This window comes from Bubalus bubalis, chromosome 2 (genome assembly GCF_019923935.1).
Source record: "Bubalus bubalis isolate 160015118507 breed Murrah chromosome 2, NDDB_SH_1, whole genome shotgun sequence".
In the NCBI taxonomy this organism is placed as follows: Eukaryota; Metazoa; Chordata; class Mammalia; order Artiodactyla; family Bovidae; genus Bubalus; species Bubalus bubalis.
The window spans coordinates 16408657-16426509 of NC_059158.1; the positions used below are offsets into that span (position 1 = coordinate 16408657).

At 39.3% G+C, this 17853-nt stretch overlaps 1 long non-coding RNA gene across 39 annotated transcripts in view; it reads left to right on the top strand.

Annotated features, from left to right (window-relative positions):
• LOC102401727 overlaps nt 1–17853 on the top strand; it is a 478204-nt gene that overhangs the window by 378705 nt on the left and 81646 nt on the right. For 32 of the 39 annotated variants that reach the window (XR_006544458.2, XR_006544455.2, XR_006544440.2 and 29 more), the window contains one exon: nt 16855–16974. The exons of the other annotated variants lie outside the window; for them this stretch is intronic. This is a non-coding gene — a long non-coding RNA (uncharacterized LOC102401727). The remainder of the gene's footprint in view (nt 1–16854; nt 16975–17853) is intronic. 39 annotated transcript variants of the gene reach the window in all.

Sequence of the window (17853 nt, forward strand, 5' to 3'; positions counted from 1 at the left end):
ATGTAAATACATTAAATGTATGTAATATTCTCTTAGAGTATTATAACAAAGCAGAGAGATAACCTTATTTTCTGTAAGAGTGCATAGTGTAAGTACCGTGAACGCAGTGGCCTTAGTAGACACCTAGCCATGCTGTTTGTTGCCAGGCAGAAGGTTTAGGTGCACCACTCCAAAACAAAAGTCAATAACTTGGCAAGTTATCCACGTGCGTGCATATGTGCTCAGTCATTCAGTAGTGTCCCATGCTTTGTGACCCCATGGACTGCAGCCCGCCAGGCTCCTCTGTCCACAAAATTTTCCAGGCAAGAATACTGGAATGGGTTGCCAGTTCCTCCTCCAGTGGATCTTTGTGGCCCAGGGATGGAACCTACATTTCCTGTGGCTCCTGCATTGGCAGGCAGATTATTTACTGCTGAGCCACCTGGGAAGCCCAAGCTATCCATTCAACTGCCTTATAATTTATGATCTTATGTGGTAAGTTCGCTCATTTAGTTCTCCTGGCGTGTATTTTGTAAACAGTGCTCTACAGAGCAGCCTGCTATTCAAGATTATCTACTCTAAGGGTACTTTCCTGATACTTAAAAAAAAAAATATGACCAAGGAGTAGGTGTGATGCTGGGAAAGATTGAAGGCAGAAGGAGAAGAGGGTGACAGAGGATGAGATGATTGGATGGCATCACTGATTCAGTGGACATGAACTTGGGCAAACTCTGGGAGATATTGAGGAACAAGGATGCTTGGCATGCTGCAGTCCATGAGGTGGCGAAGAGTTGGACACGACTTAGCAACTGAACAACAACAACCTTTATTTTCAGGCTAACTCTTTTTGCAACCATCTACTCTTTCATTCTTGCCTGGGTAATCCCATGGACAGAGGGGCCTAGGAGGCTATAGTCCATGGGGTTGCAAAGAGTTGGACACTACTGAGCATACACTCACAACCTTCTGCTGCAGAACTTTGGGGAACTTTTGGTCCCTTCATCTGCATATGCAAAATTACATCCCTAGGAATATCTTACATCTTCTCAGAGGAAGAGAAAGCCTTTCTGTGCACCCTCCATACTGTTGGGCAGGCACACAACTCTTCTAAAGTGAAGTGAAAGTTGCTCAGTTGTGTTCGATTCTTTGTGACCCCATGGACTATACAGTCCATGGAATTCTCCAGGCCAGAATACTGGAGTGGGTAGCCTTTGCCTTCTTCAGCAGATCTTCACGATCCAGGAATCGAACCAGGGTCCCCTGCATTGTAGGTGGATTCTTTACCAACTGAGCTATCATGGAAGCCCAACTCTTCTAAAAGTCCATCCCAATTTAGGTATAAGTTTCCAAGCTAAGACAAAGCATGGGACACTTGTGCCTCAGGTCCATGTTAAGGAATATCACCTTAAGGTCCCTGCTGCACCAATTTTATGAAAAACTCACTTGAACAAAAGTATGTTTGTAAACACACACACATCACTGTAAGAGTATGTGGTCCAGCTGAGAACTGCATTAATTGACTTCTTTATTGCTGTTGTCCCCTCATATAATTGCTTTTATTGAGTTACTTCTTTAGTGTAATGCCCCAGCCTACAGTGAGTAATTTTATAAGGAAACAGTCTTATGAAACATAATGCTACATCTAGTGTAAGAATGTTGGGTTTGTTTCATCACCCAGCGCCATCTTTATGAGGACCCATGGGAGAAGAGTTTCTTGGATTTCAAAACTAGGAATGCCTGCCCTGAGTCACATGTGCCCTCCTCATTCATGTTGTTAATAAGGTACTTGACGGGGCCACTTCTGAATCCTGAACTTCCTGGCTCTGTCCCCCAAGGCCTGCCCTGGCACTGGATTCTAGAAAAGCTAGGGTCAACATATGGCCTTCTTCTAGTGAAGATCCAGATCCACAGGAAGCTTATGTATTTGTTTCAGTCCTGGTATCCACTAATTTCTTCTAGTATTGTTTTCTCTTGGTTTCATTTTTTTATCCTCTTAGTTGAGATTTTATTTTTTCTTAATATATAGATTTTGAAAGCTACCTTAAATTTATGGAAGTGAGGGTGAGAGTTTGCAGAACAGTTAAGGCCTTAACCTTTCATTCTTCTGTGTCCTTTGAGTCCAGTGATTCCTGTGTTCTTTAAGCTGACCCCCTGTGTAGTCAGACTGAACTCCAGATTTGCTCACTGTTCCCTCTATAGGGTTTTTCTCTATTGATAAAATGATATTATACCACCTTCCCCATGGAGGACATGAAGCATGGTTGGTGTGGCATGTCACTTGTGCTATGTTCTTTAAGCATATAAATTTTCATATAAAGTTTAATGCTTCTTGGAAGTATTGAATTTGGTGAGCTCAATGTTTTTGATGACTCATATTGTTACTCAGTTTCTTGGGTGATTTAATAAAAGATCTGAACTCTTCTCTGAAATGAACACGCTCAATTAAAAAAAAGAAATGTTTACATAATTATCTTGATAGGAGTTGACGGTAAAGCAGAAATTCTGAGAAATGCTAGTAAATATTGTCAGTAAACTCATTCCTCCATTGTCTGAAAATACTTAAATGGCACAGCAGGCATTCAATATATCCTGTGATTCACTTTACCATTCACATTTTTTGAATAACTAAGAAGAATGTAGGAAAATTGTTTTTGATTATGTTATCATTTATTCACTCATCCACTTAATTCCTGTTATCAGTAACTACTCTGTACCCTACACTATTCTCAGTATTGAAGATACAGTGAAGAAAATTAAAAATCCCTGCCCTTGTAGAACTTATATTCTGTTAATAGCTAGGGAAGACAGATAATAAACACACTAATAAATTCATAAATAACCAAAAGAGATAACCTCAGATGGTTTTGGATACTATGAAAAAAAAGAAGTGGCTAAGTGTGGTGATGACTTTAGTTAGAGGAATCAGGACAGGACAATGACCTTTGATAGGAGACCCAAACATTGAGAGAGAATCAGCCACACAAAGATCAGGGAAAGAATCCTCCAAGCAAAGAGAACAGCTAGTGCAAAGGATCTGAGATGAGAAAAGGGTTGCATGCTCTGGGTCCAGGGAGAAGGCCAGCGTGCTTTGAGCTGCCTGTGGTAGACCAGGAGGATGAGGGGCCGGCAGGGAGTGGGTCACTTGGGGTTGTTAACTATTCATGTCTAGTTGTCCTGTCTTAGTCTCAGTTTCCAGAAGCAAATGGGGAGGATGAAGGCTCCTTCACAGGCTTGTTTGTGAAGATTTTGTGTGTTAATCACTGGTAAATGCTCAGGAGAATGCCTGGCACTTGGTAAGAACTATATGTGTTGCTTACTATTCTTATGCATATATGCATGGTACAGTTTTCCTCTAGCTAACAATTTATTGTCCTGATAGACTTTTAAAACAAGTATAGGTCTTAGTAATCATATCCAGTCTTGATGTTTTACAGATCATACTTTAGCTCAAAGAGGTCAAATGGCCACGCAAACTCCCACAACTAGTGAGTAAATGTTTACATGAGAATCTTGGTCTCTTGACTCTCCAGCCAAGAGCTTTCTCTGTTAGATTGTGTTGGCCTTTAGTTTTCAACCTAGTGGGCATAGAATTGTTTTCCTTAGTATTTGCCTTATAGGATTATATTTAGAAATGTATAGTTAAACCTGACTTTCTTTGTATAGAGATCAAGATAGTTACCTGAATTTATAAGTTAATGACTTACTGATAATTGAAAGATATTTGGAAATAACTCAAATTTCACATGATTCTAACAAATTAGCTGCAGATTTAAATATCCCATTTGTAGCTTTAGCATTTACACTTTTTTGAATAAGATGGATCTATGAAAATAGTTTCATTTCATTCATTCATCTCAGCAACTCCTCTGTGCCTGTACCCAATACAAAGTGCCTGCCCTCATAGAATCTGTACTTATAGAAGCAAATAGTAAACACGTGAATAAACTAACACATGACTAAAAAGGCAGTTTCAGAGAAGTCCCCAAGATACTTTAAAATGAGGAGATCAAGCAGTCAGTGATTTGTTATTATGATAGATAAGAATTTTGTCACTAAAATTGGAAAGCCTAATCGCACTTTTAACCCATTAAAAAAATTTTTTTTGAGCACTGCTTACCAGTAAACACATTAATGGTTTATGTAAATTCAAATGCAATTATGTACATGGTGTTACTGAACAGTGGCATTTAAATTAATATGTAGCATAGTCTTTGTTAAAGCATCAATTTATAGGGCTACATTTATTTTACCCAAAATGTATGATTTGGTGGCTTGCAATAATTTTAAATTTTAACTTGTCTCTTTGTACAACTCTAAGTTTTCCTAGGCATAGGAGAATTAGTTTTGGGGACATTTTTTTTTCCCCTTTGCTTGCCTTTTTATAGGAGATCCATTACCTGGGAAAGGTTTTGTTCTGAAAGTTCATTTGTAAACCATTTTGAATTCATTTGTCATAGAAGCAGGCTTAACATGGTGGTTAGTTTTAAATGCCAGTTCACAGAAATTTATTCCCCATTTTTGAAGCTGAATGGCTGTAGTTGTGATGCTTCCGTGAGTTCTGACCCAGTTTGGTTTGGAAGTAAGCAGGGGAGAGGCGTACTTTTCTCCTTCCCTGAGCTCGGACCTTGGACCTAGTCCATCCCTTAAAGCTGAGAAGCTCTCCCCTTTGCATCTTACTCACTTACTTTCTGCACTCCTGCCTCCTATGGCACCCTTCTCTTTAGGCTCTTATAAAATTAAAAGGATTTTTTTTCCCAGTAAGAATACGTGTTCCTTACTCTGTTTTCCATTTCATTTGGAGTCATAAAAAATTGATAATCGGGTACACAAAATGAATATTTGATTTTCAAAATACCAAGCATATATTTCACACTGTTGAAATGATTTCTTTTAACGTTTGTTCAGATACCTGCTTTTAGGAGCTAAGAACTTATATTCTCAATGTTACCTCCTTTTGCTCCCTAACAGCACTCACCATTCAGTTAGAGCTGCAGTTCACTCATCCTCAGATGTTCACGGAATGTCCTTGTTTCTTGCTTTGAGATGGTGTGTTTGCTGTTTAGTCACTAGGTTGTGTCCAACCAGCACTTGCAATGCCGTGGACTGTGGCCTGCCAGGCTCCTGTGTCCATGGAATTTCCCAGCAAGAATATCGGAGTGGGTTGCCATTTTCTTGGGGATCCTCCTGACCCAGGGGATTGAACCTGCATCTCCTACATTGCGGGTGGATTCTTTACCGCTGAGCCACCGGGGAAGCCATGAGATGGTATATAGGATTTGAAATTTTAAGAGATTTCACTGAAGGCAAGCTTAGTTCTGTAAGGAAAGGCTGAAAAATTATAGCAGTATTATTCGATTAGTTTGGGTCCGCCCTGCTGTTGGCATCTGCTTTGTTTTCTATATTGTCTTTGTGCGCTGTGCTGTCAATTTAGAGAAATAGGCTACATGGACTTCTAGCCGAAGCAGAAACCAAGTGGTGAGTGTTTCCTGCTCGACTCTAAAGACAGTGCATAGGTCTGTTGCCCGCCAAAAATAGATGTAGTTTATAGTGTGTTCAACTCCATGGCTCATATTTTTTCATTTCCTCTTCCCAGATGAATAAATCGGGAGGAAAGAGAAAAAATTACCCCCATAAAAAGTACATTTCCCTCTCTATGTTCAATTATGGAGGGACATCTATAAACACAGGCATAGAGCCCAGAGGAAAGGAGATATTTTCGAAATGTTGTCTGAGAGTCACTTTAGCTTCCAAATAAAAATTGTTTGAAAATACATTTAGGACATCTAAGCAGAAATATTGACATATGGTATGTGATATTTGGCTGAGTTCGTGGATGATATATGGGCCTGCCTGAAGGAGCTTTGCTGGTAATTGTATAACCTAGGAAGAGACTGATTGTCAGAAACACAGACATTCGAGGATCTGTGGAAACTTAATGGTCATGTAGGAGAATGTATTTGGTGATTGAAGGAGTGTAACTTATACAGAATAGAAATAAAATTAATGAGACTTTTTAGAAATAGCTGAACTATTCAGTTTCTGTTTTTGCAAATTCCAAAAAGATGCTATTTGCTAGGTCTTCAGAAACCACAGCAGAAATGTGCCCTTTGTCAATATCTACTGTTGAATTCTGCCTTTCAGGCTGTTTAGGGTATGGCACTTATTTGTCCATTGCAGTTTTGCCTCTTAAAGCACAAGTCATATATGCTTGTAGCGTATTTAAAGTTATACAACCAATAGATTTATGAGAGACAGCAAGGATTGCAACAGTTCATGCTCAAACCTGTATGTACTTGAGAAGTAAAGTGTCAAAGAGATTGTACAGTTTATTGGAATGTACGTTTAGTTAAACTTAGGAAACTTGGTTTCTACTTTTGCTATGGAGTTTTATGAGTTTAGATAAGTGACATAACCACTCTTGGATTTATTTATATATCTCTAAAATATTACACATATATATTTATGTGTATATATATATAAAACAGAAAGATATATATATCTAAAATATTAAAAATTTTAATATTAGATTTAATATTTAATATTTAAATTTAAATATTAATTTTAATATTAAAATATTAAAAAGCAGAGACATTACTTTGCCAACAAAGGTCTGTCTACTCAAAGCTTTTGCCATGGAGTTTTATGAGTTTAGATAAGTGACATAACCACTCTTGGATTTATTTATATATCTCTAAAATATTACATATATATATATGTATATATATATATAAAACAGAAAGATATATATATATCTCTCTAAAATATTAAAAAGCAGAGACATTACTTTGCCAACAAAGGTCTGTCTACTCAAAGCTTTGGTTTTTCCAGTAGTCATGTATGGATGTCAGAGTTGAACTATAAAGAAAGCTGAGCACTGAAGAATTGATACTTTTGAACTGTGGTGTTGGAGAAGACTCTAGAGAGTCCCTTGGACTGCAAGGAGATCCAACCTGTCCATCCTATAGGAAATCAGTCCTGGATGTTCATTGGAAGGACTGATGCTAAAGCTGAAACTCCGATATTTTGGCCACCTAATGTGAAGAACTGACTCATTTGAAAAGACCCTGATGCTGGGAATGATTGAAGGTGGGAAGAGAAGGGGATGACAGAGGATGAGATGGTTGGATGGCATCACTGACTCAATGGACATGAGTTTGAGTAAGCTCTGGAAGTTGGTGATGGACAGGGATGCCTGGTGTGCTGCAGTCCATGGGGTCGCAAAGAGTCAGATATGACTGAACAACTGAACTGAACTGAAAATGTGAGGAGAGTCTAGTTGATTTCCAAGGTTTCTCCCTTTTCTATCAAATGAATCCCACTGGGATTAAAAAACCTGGAATAAAAAACCCATTTTCCATGACAAGAGTAATGGCTGAAATATCTATAAAATTATATAAAAAGTATCTAAATCAATGATGTGTTTCTTTTTTTTCAGTTTTATGGAAATATAATTAGCAAATATAATTGCAAGATATTTAAAATGTACATGATGATTTAAATAGCTATGCATTATGAAAGGATTCCTCCTATCAAGTTAGTTAAGACATTTATCACCTCACTTATTTACTACTTAAAAATCTTTTTTGGTGAGAACATTTGTTTTACACTCTTTTGACAAATGTCAATAATGCATTACAAACCATCATCACTATGTTATACATTAGATCCTCAGACCTTATTCATCTTAGAGGTTAAAGTTTATACTCTTTTACTAAATTCTTTCTTTTGTAAATGATTTTTTTGCATTTATTTTTATGCGATCTGAGACATATTCTTACATTTATGGTTTTGAATTCAGGAAAAAAGATGTCCCCCTCCTGTTGTAAACACTTTAGTGATAGGTCCTTGAGGAACCATCTTTATCTAGCAACTCCATAACCACCTATATCATTGTTCAAAAACAAGATGATTTACACAGGTAAGGAAAATAGAGAGCTTAATGAACTTAAGCAGTTATTGGAAGTTGTACTAGAGTAAAGGATAACTGAAAAGGAATAGCAAAACCTGTTGGAGACAGGCAAGAACAGGGAGTGATGAACACATTTAGGTCCACAGGACAAAGGAAGAGAGAGGACATTGCAGTCTCTAGAGAGACTTGTATATAGCTGCAGCTGAAGGTGAGGGCCTCTGATCAGGGCTCTGGTCTTCAGTGAAGAAACTTGGCCACTTCCCAGCAGAAGAGGAGTCAGAGGAAAGAATCAAATCCACTAATCTCTTTCTCCACTGACTCCAGTCTCTTGGTAGTGTCTCCCATTGGCCAAACTCCAGTAGAAGTCAGAGGCCAAGGGAGCCAGAGGGATGCAGTCTGGTCTGGTCAATCTCCAAAGGTTCATAACATGAAAGAAAATGATCAAGAGTGGTTCTAGAGGCGCAAAAAAAGAATAACAGATAACCCATCATTTCTACGTGATAGAAATGTCCTCTTTATCCTGTAAATGTAGTTATATTTGATTTTGATAGACTTTTAGAATGACCCTTGTCATGATTAACTTTAATGGAAAAGGTCAATTTCTGATTTGGTTTTGACTTGGGTATTTGTCAATATATTGCTGTTGTGATAATATTATTACTGGGACCCCAACTGACTGTATCGCTGATTTACTTACACCCTTTGAAGAGACAGTATGTGACCAGACTTAGGAAGGAAGGGACTAGAAACATATCACGATGTGTTTTTATATATTGTTGGATCCAGTTCAGGTCATATGCACATTCCGTTCTGAATGAGTATGCTTTCTGTTTCAACAAACTGTAAGTCTTGTATCTCTTCATTATTTCTCTTTACAAATGGATGTATATAATGATACCCATACTATAATTTTACTTATAGGCCATTGCTCTGCTTTTGTTAGGACCTGAGATTTAAACCCTTAAAAAAAAAAATCTATTATAGAGTTTGAATTATATTGCAGTATCTGAATTGATGGAATAATAAAATGACTGCCAGGGTCCAGCCCCGGCTGATCCAGGGTATTCGAAGCGGGGACGGCGTCGGCGAGGATCAGGATACAATAGCTTCAATTAGATATTAATTAGAGATGTAAAGAGTAATAGAATGAGGATAGCTCAGTAGGAAAATTCAGTGGAGAAAAGAGGCTGAGTAGCTTGGTTTACGCGGGAGACCAATAAAACTTCAAGACAAGAAGTTTGCACCACTTACGTAGGCCGCAGGCGTCCTTGCGTTCTCCCGAAGGAGAGGAGACACTGAGGCCTCCCCGGTCAGATCTTAGAAGCCCAGGCATAATTAGCAAGCATGGCGGGTTCCGTGCTCCAGATGGAGACTCAGCCAGAATTTGAGAGAGAGAGCGACATGGGGAGACCAAGTTTCAGTGAACAAGGCCCGCACTTTATTTTCCAAAGTAGTTTTTAAAGCTTAAGTTGTGCATAGAGGATAATGGGGGAAGGGGTGGAGTCATGCAAGGACAGCAGTTCCTGGTCCTAATTGAAGCCAGGCTTTCAAACTTATCATATGCAAAAGTTCAGGTGAATTACATCATCTTCTGGCCAGGAGGCCTGTTAACATTTTAAGAAACTTATTTTTCTTTAAAGGTGATTATTCCAAAGTTAGGCACCAGCCTCCAAAAAAGCATTGGATAAAGCTGGATTCCTATAGGGCAAAGGTGAGGTGGGCTCAATCAAGAAAAGAATTAACTCAAGGGTCCAAGCTTACAAACATTGAGGCTACTACTTACATTTCTGTACACCCATTATATCAATCAATACACTGCCAAGGACACAGTAGGTAAGGAGTATGGAGACTTAGCAGCAAACATTAGCCCAATAAGTGAAAAACCCTTCACCAATACAATTTCTAATCAATCTTTTAACTACTCAAAGGAATCTGTGTTTAGACCGTTTAGAACATCTCCTGCCTCTCACAGTTGGGAGGCTCTGAACAATCACATGTGGCCGGAAAAACCTATTCAGGCAGGCTAGAGGATATCCAAAGGAGTTTGTAGGTTAAACACTGTCACACCCAGGAATTATTAACTGGAGCTGTAAGCTAACTCTTTTTTCAGAGAGAGGTAGTGGGGGACAGACCCCCGTAAAGTCAGAGGTGTAGGTGAAAGCACAAAGCAGAAAGTAGGCAGACTCTGCTTTTGGGGGTAGATGCTCGAGAATTTCCAAGGGGACTCCTGAGGCTCGATCCCACCTTTGCGTATGCCGAGCCTCCTTCCTCATGACCTTTGTCATGGGCGGAGTTCCTCACGCTGGCTCCCAGCAGTGATAGAATTGGAGTTGAGCTATTCCAGATCCTGAAAGATGATGCTGTGGAAAGTGCTGCTCTCAATATGCAATATGCACTCAATATGCAATATGCCGGCTCCCGGCAAATGACTAATGACGATTACTTATTTGAACTTACAGAATTTTATATATGCATATGAAGAGAGATATTCACATATAATTTTATTCTCAGCCCCTTGTGGTATTCTGAGAGCTTTGGTTTAAATTATATGTAAAAGAAATTATTTTATTATGACAGTTAAACAACTGTGGTTGTTATAATTATGTGTGGGCATACTGAATCCATTAGTCCAGGGGCCGTAAAATCGCATATCCTCATCCCTTTGAGAAGAGAATAATAGCATTTCTATGACTCTTTATCTCACTCATTTAATTTATACTTTGTGTATATTTTTAAAATATCACAATATATTAGAATAGCAATGCATATATAATATTTTTGCATTATACAATTTGAGTCACTGACAATGTGTTGAAAAATGAAAATAATTTGGAAATTAATTCTTTTGGAAACAGAAAATTATCAAAATTTGCTGCATAAAATGTTACTTAATTTGGGAGTAGTGTAGTTTAGAAAGTAGTTTGTTAGTTGCTCAGTCATGTCTGACTCTTTGCTATCTCATGGACTATAGCCCCCTAGGCTGCTCTGTCCATGGAATTCTTCAGGCAAAAATACTGGAGTGGGTAGCCATTCCCTTCTCCAGGGGATCTTCCCAACCCAGGGATCAAACCCTGGTCTCCTGCACTGCAGGCAGACTCTGTATCATGTGAGCCACCAGTGAAGCCCAATTTACCCCCAAATTATTTATGAAATCATTTCAACTGAAGAGAGGGAAAAATGTTCAAAATAATCATGTTTGCATGAGTTTGCATAAATCCTTAGAGATGGAAATATTTTTGAAGTTGGGCAGAAGAGCAAGAGATTGGATTGTACAGGGTAAACCTTGAATGTGGAACGTAAGAGAGCAAGTTTGCTGCCGTCAGTGGGTTCCTCCTCGTTTTTTAAAATCACCTTTTCTTCACCTTTACTCCCTATATCACCTCCTCTGCTTTACTATTTCTTTTCCCATAGTACAGATACAGATCACCTGTTAACATACTATACAGTGCACTGGAGCCATGTTTTTTGTGGGTTATCTGTCTTCCCCAGCTAGAATATAAGTTCCATGAGGACCAATGTCTGCCTGCCTTGTTTACTGATGTACACCAAGCACCTATAAGCGTGCTTGAGTCAAGTGGGAAGTAAGAAAATATTTGTTACATGACCAATGGCAGAGTACTTTGGGCTTCCCTGGTGACTCAGATGGTAAAAAATCCACCTGCAGTGCGGGAGACCTGGGTTCGATCCTTGGGTTGGGAAGTTCCCCTGGAGGAGGGCATGGCAACTACTCCAGTTTTCTTGCCTGGAGAATCCCCAGGAACAGAGGAACCTGGAGAGCTACAGTCCATGGGGTTGCAAAGAGTTGGACATGACTGAGCAGCTAAGTACAGCATAGCACAGCAGGGTACTTTAGTGACTGAACAACAGTAGCAGTTTCAGAATTTAGTGGTTTTTATTAGCTATTGTAACTAAACTGTTCTGCAGTTAATGATGCAAGGTTAAGGCACTTTTCTGTTTTCTTTATCAGCATAAACATAAAGTACATTTGGAGATAAGGTTTTAGACACAATATGCTAGCTAGAATGTACCTTTGGAAAAAAACCATATAATGTTAGTTGAGTTGCTTTTTTTATCCAAAAATAAGTATATTCCTTTAAGAAAAGTTTCCAAAAAAAAAAAAAAAAAAAGAAAAGTTTCCATATATAGGTATGTGTACATTTGTTTATACATACATGTATATAAACCAATACATGTTTTAGATATAAAACATAGTGCTTGTATGATCATCATACATCTATAACATATATAATGTTATATGAGTTTCAGGTGTACAGTGTAATTATTTGATATGTGTATATATTGCAGAATGATCACCACAGTAAGTCTGGTTAACATCTGTCACAATATAGTTACAAGATTTTTTCTTGCGATGAGAATTTTAAGATCTCTTAGCAACATTCAAAAATGCAATAAGTATATTCATTTTTCAATTTAGTGCAGTTAACTGTGGGACAAGTCATTCCGAGTCTTAGCATCAAAGAATCATGTTTGAATAGTCGAATTGAATAAGATTTCTCAATTCTAATTCATAGAGAGCTTTCTTGAAAAATCCACCCCTGATTAGGCCCACCTGGCTCCCATCACACTTGGTATGGTGTGCAGGCAGAGATCTGTCTTTAAAGCATATGTTTCTTTTCCACTTGTCTGTGCATTTCTTCCTCGTCTGTCTTCCTTGTGTTTATTATCAAAATAGGTTATAATTATGGCAGAAGACGTCTAAGTAGCTACAGTTTCATCTGCTGCCTACTCGGCATTTTGGAAAGAGGCTCGGAAGGAGTTCTTCCAATATTAGAGTTTTACTTTCAGGAGATTAGAAAGATTTTCAGTTTCAATAGTCCATCAATATGAATATTATCTTAGGACTGAACACTTTAAATTATTTGATTAGTGATTAGCTGACCTGCTGAGAGTAAAACAATGAAGGGATAGTAAACAAGGGTGGATTCAGGTGAAAGGAATGAGAAATTCTTGGAGGAAGTAGACACATGTTTAAGGAGGGCATTAATGTTTTGTTTAGGATTTGGGTCAGGCTGGCTCTGTAAAGGAATGGGTTGTTTTCATTTTATTCCCATTCATCCTGTATGCTTTACAATGTATGTCTTATTTAAGTGTTGAAAGGGACCAGTGACTTACTGCTTGTTATCACTGGGTATCGTGCTTTGGTTCTGGTATCTGATAGAGTCTAGCAGAGACTTGAGTGTACTTATTTCTGTGATTTGCTGCAGTGACTTAACATTTTTTGATGATTTCTGGTACAAAGTGAATGAAATACAGGAAAATAAAGTTCAGATGCTTTTGGACAAAGCCTTACTTTATCTCCTCCCTTGTCTCTGACCTTCTAGCCATTTATTTACTCATCTAGTCCCAAGTTCTTGGATGCCTTTTGACTCTTAATGTCTGCCTCATTCTGTCTGTGTGGTTAAGGCCTATTTCTTTTCATGTGTCTTTCCTATCCTTTGCTTCTTTCAGCTTGGCAGAGCCCTCTTTGATTTTCCTTTAGTGTCATAATATTCCCAGCTGTTTCTGGGCCGCTGCTTTTTCTCTACCAGTCTCAACACCCACAGCCTGTCAGTAGTGGTTAATGTTTCTTTTTGTCAATTCTGGACATACTGCTCTCTTGCACTAAAATGTCCTGGTTTCCTGCTGCCTTGCAAAATAATCGCAAACTCTCCAATTTGGCATAAATGATCCTCCCTAATGCATAAATAATCCTTATGGGATTCTCTCCAGTGTAACCCTACAATAATGTATGTAGCACATCATGGCAGCATAATCATGAGAGATGTATGTGTGTTAAAAAAATGAATGTTTCTTGTGTTTTTGTCAGAATTGATTATCACTGATACCTTATAATGCTATATATATACTAATATCTCAGCTCCTTTGCTCCCTAATGTAGTAGATATGTAGTAGATGGACAGGTTTCTCTGTCCATCACCAACTCCTGGATCTTCCTCAAACTCATGTCCATCGAGTCGGTGATGCCATCCAACCATCCCATCCTCTGTCATCCCCTTCTCCTCCTGCTTGCAATCTTTCCCAGCATCAGGGTCTTTTCCAGTGACTCAGTTCTTCGCATCAGGTGGCCAAAGTATTGGAGTTTCAGCTTCAGCATCAGTCCTTCCAATGAATATTCAGGACTGATTTCCTTTAGGATGGACTGGTTTGATTTCCTTGCTGTCCAGGGGACTCTCAAGAGTCTCCTCCAACACCACAGTTCAAAAGCATCGGTTCTTTGGTACTCAGCTTTCTTTATGGTCCAACTCTCACATCCATACATGACTACTGGAAAAACCATAGCTTTGACTAGACGGACCTTTGCTGGCAAAGTAATGTCTCTGCTTTTCAACATGCTGTCTAGGTTGGTCATAATTTTTCCTCCAAGGAGCAAGTGTCTTTTAATTTCATGGCTGCAGTCACCATCTGCAGTGATTTTGGAGCCCCCCCCAAAATAAAGTCTGCCACTTTTTCCATCTATTTGCCATGAAGTGACAGGAACAGATGTCATGATCTTAGTTTTTTGAATGTTGGGTTTTAAGCTAGTTTTTTCACTCTCCTCTTTCACTTTCATCAAGAGGCTCTTTAGTTCCTCTTCACTTTCTGCCATAAGGGTGGTGTCATCTGCATATCTGAGGTTATTGATATTTCTCCTGACAATCTTGATTCCAGCTTGTGCTTCATCCAGTCCAGCATTTTGTATGATGTACTCTGCATACAAATTAAATAAGCAAGGTGACAATACAAAACCTTGATATACTCCTTTCCCAATTTGGAAAAAGTCCTTTGTTTGGTTTTAACTGTTGCTTCCTGACCTGTATAAGATTTCTCAGGAGGCAGATAAGATGGTCTGGTATTCCCATATCTTTAAGAATTTCCCACAGTTTGTTGTGGTCCACACAGTCAAAGGCTTTAGCAGAGTCAGTGAAGCAGAACTGATGTTTTTTTTGGAATTTTCTTGCTTTTTCCATGATCCAGTAGATGTTGGCAATTTGATATCTGCGTTTCTCTGCCCTTTCTAAATCCAGCTTGAGCATCTGGAAGTTCTTGCTTCACGTACTGTTGAAGCCTGGCTTGGAGAATTTGGAGCATTACTTTGCTAGTGTGTGTGAGCTGAGTGCAATTGTGTGGTAGCTTGAGCATTCTTTGGCACCGCCTTTCTTTGGGATTGGAATGAAAACTGACCTTTTCCAGTCCTGTGGTCTGCCATATCATATAGTAATTTTTGTGTTTATGTCATTCTTTTCTTTTGCACAACTTGAGAGCCATCTTCTGGAAAATAGAGATTTTTTAAAAGCTCAGTTAAGTCCTTGTTGTCTCCATGACACGTGATTTACTAATGTAATTGGTCACTGAACTTTAGGGTTTTTCACTTGTTTGTTTCTGTTCAATAACCACTGCTACTGTTCTTGCTATAGCAGGACGGTTTCTTCAAGTGCAATCTTACTTTAAATCTGTAAAAGAGGGAAAAATCGATGCACTCTGGATAGCAGGGGAATGATTGTTAAATCCACCCCCAATATCCTCTTTTCAGCTACTCCTTGCTGTCTCTACAGAACACCTATGACTCTGCTCAGTATTGTCTGAAACCTCTAGTATTCCGTTTATACGTCATGGTCAAGCAGGGAGACACCTTTCAATATCACCACCTGTGTTGTTGATCCAGAGTCTTAAATTTATACTTGGAATAAGCTTTATAAGAGACAAATACATGAAGATGTGTGGGCTATTGGTGAGTGTATGTTTCCTACAATTGCTTTGTTCCCCTTTATTGCCAAATTTATCCTCTAATAAATACCATCTTCTTTGCTAGAAATACCTAGACATTGAAGGAAAGAAAGTTAAGAGGGTCACACAGTGAAATTAGATATTTTCAGCAAAAAATGATTTGGAAAAAAAGTGCATACAGGTCTTTCCCGTGATCTTCTGCAAGAAAGATGGCATTTGGCATGCATGCAGGAGCAAAAGGAGAGATTAATAGATTTTTGAGGCGGAATATTCTGTCATGTTCTGAAAGGTTTGGGTCATCACGGCTAGAGGCAGGAGCAGGACTCAGGCAAAGATAACCCTGGCTTTGAGGGAAGAGATTGGTTTTGCTGGACAGTGTTCCTGTATATGTGTGAAGGGTGTGTATTTATGACAGCAGGAAATTTCCCTAGATTCTGTGCTGAAGAGGTAACAGATTTTGTTCATCCCTAGAACTATGTCAATTCAGTTAGTAGCAACAAAAGAATATTCCTAATACAAAGGACAGTTTCAGAAAAAGAGGAGAAAAGAGAAAATGGAGGTAAAAGGAGAATTTGAGATGATATTTGCTCTTAGGGTATAAAAGTTAAATCATATATATATGCTGCTGCTGCTAAGTCACTTCAGTCATGTCCAACTCTGTGTGACCCCATAGATGGCAGCCCATCAGGCTCCTCCGTCTCTAGGATTCTCCAGGCAAGAGTCCTGGAGTGGGTTGCCATTTCCTACTCCAACGCATGCATGCTAAGTCGCTTCACTTGTGTTCGACTCTGTGCGACCATTCCTAGGATTCTTCAGGCAAGAATACTGGAGTGGGCTGCCATGTCCTTCTCCAATATATATATGGGACTTCCCTGGTGGCTCAGACGGTAAAGCGTGTGTCTACAATGCAAGAGACCTAGGTTCCATCCCTGGGTCGGGAAGATCCGCTGGAGAAGGAAATGGCAATCCACTCCAGTACTATTGCCTGGAAAATCCCATGGACAGAGGAGCCTGGTAGGCTACAGTCCATGGGGTCACAAAGAGTCGGACATGACTGAACGACTTCACTTTCCTTTCTTTTACTATATACAGTATTCTAATATTAATAGCATTTCAACCTTCAAAACCCAATTCTTTTATTCATTTTCCCTCTTCTGCTTTTCCTTCCTGTCTTTCTCTTTCCTTCCTCTTCATTCCCCTTTCCCTTCTACCTTTTTATTTCCCATTGTCTTGTTTACTAGAAATTCCTGCTAAAGCCATAAAGATACTGCAAAACCAGCCCAGCAACACTATGGACTTCTCAGGAGAGCTAGTCAAGAGATTGGCCCTCATCACAGTTTGTCTGGAGGCAGTTGAATAAGGTGAGCAACCCTGATTTAGTCATGTCTTTGTAGCCTTTATTGAGACTTAGTATGTTTGGAGGGTTTTGTTATTCAGGGACCTATAGGGGATGTTTGTAAGGCCAAATAATTATTTACAAAGATAGTTACTATAAAAGAAGGAAAGAATGGTATCTCACTCCTCAGTTAATGTATCTTTATGGATCCAACTTTCTGGTCTACTCTATGTCTGTGTGACCAGAGAATTGTCCAGAGACCTCAGGAAGGGGGTCAGATACACACCAGTATTTCTACCATTCAGTTGTTTGGAGTGTTTATGATACATGGGTTTCCTGCGGGTCAGCTAGTGGGTAGCTGACTTCAGGCTAATTAATTTTCTCCAGAAGGTGCTTGCAGAGCGGGGGAGACAGGCTGTGGTGACTACTGCAGGTGGGGAGCTGTGGGGGCCAGAACATTTCCCCTGATTTAGAAAGAACAAATGAAGTCGGATATCTCCAACTTGTGAATGTCCAGGAAAATCACAAGGGTGCCCCACAAGTGAGACATTTGTCAGTCAGGGGGAATTCCAGGTCAGTCCTTCTTGACCACCAAAGGGCTCCGACAGCACCGTGTAAATCAGTGATGTCAGAACTTTCCCATCTTGTCACCCTCTACCCTCTTCCAACCTGGCCCGAGGAATGAAGATCCAGAGAGGGAGAGAGAAGGAACGTTGCAGAAATGGACACATCTGCACTTCCTGGTAGGTTCCCTGGACCTCAGCAGGGGAGAGGGAAACATTGAATAGGCTGAATATGAGATGGAGCTGACACCTGACTGACCTGGACTTGTGAAACCCAGAGTGATAGAATGTATGGAATGGCTGCAAGGTGATGCAGGAAATGAGGATGCAGTGGAGTGTGG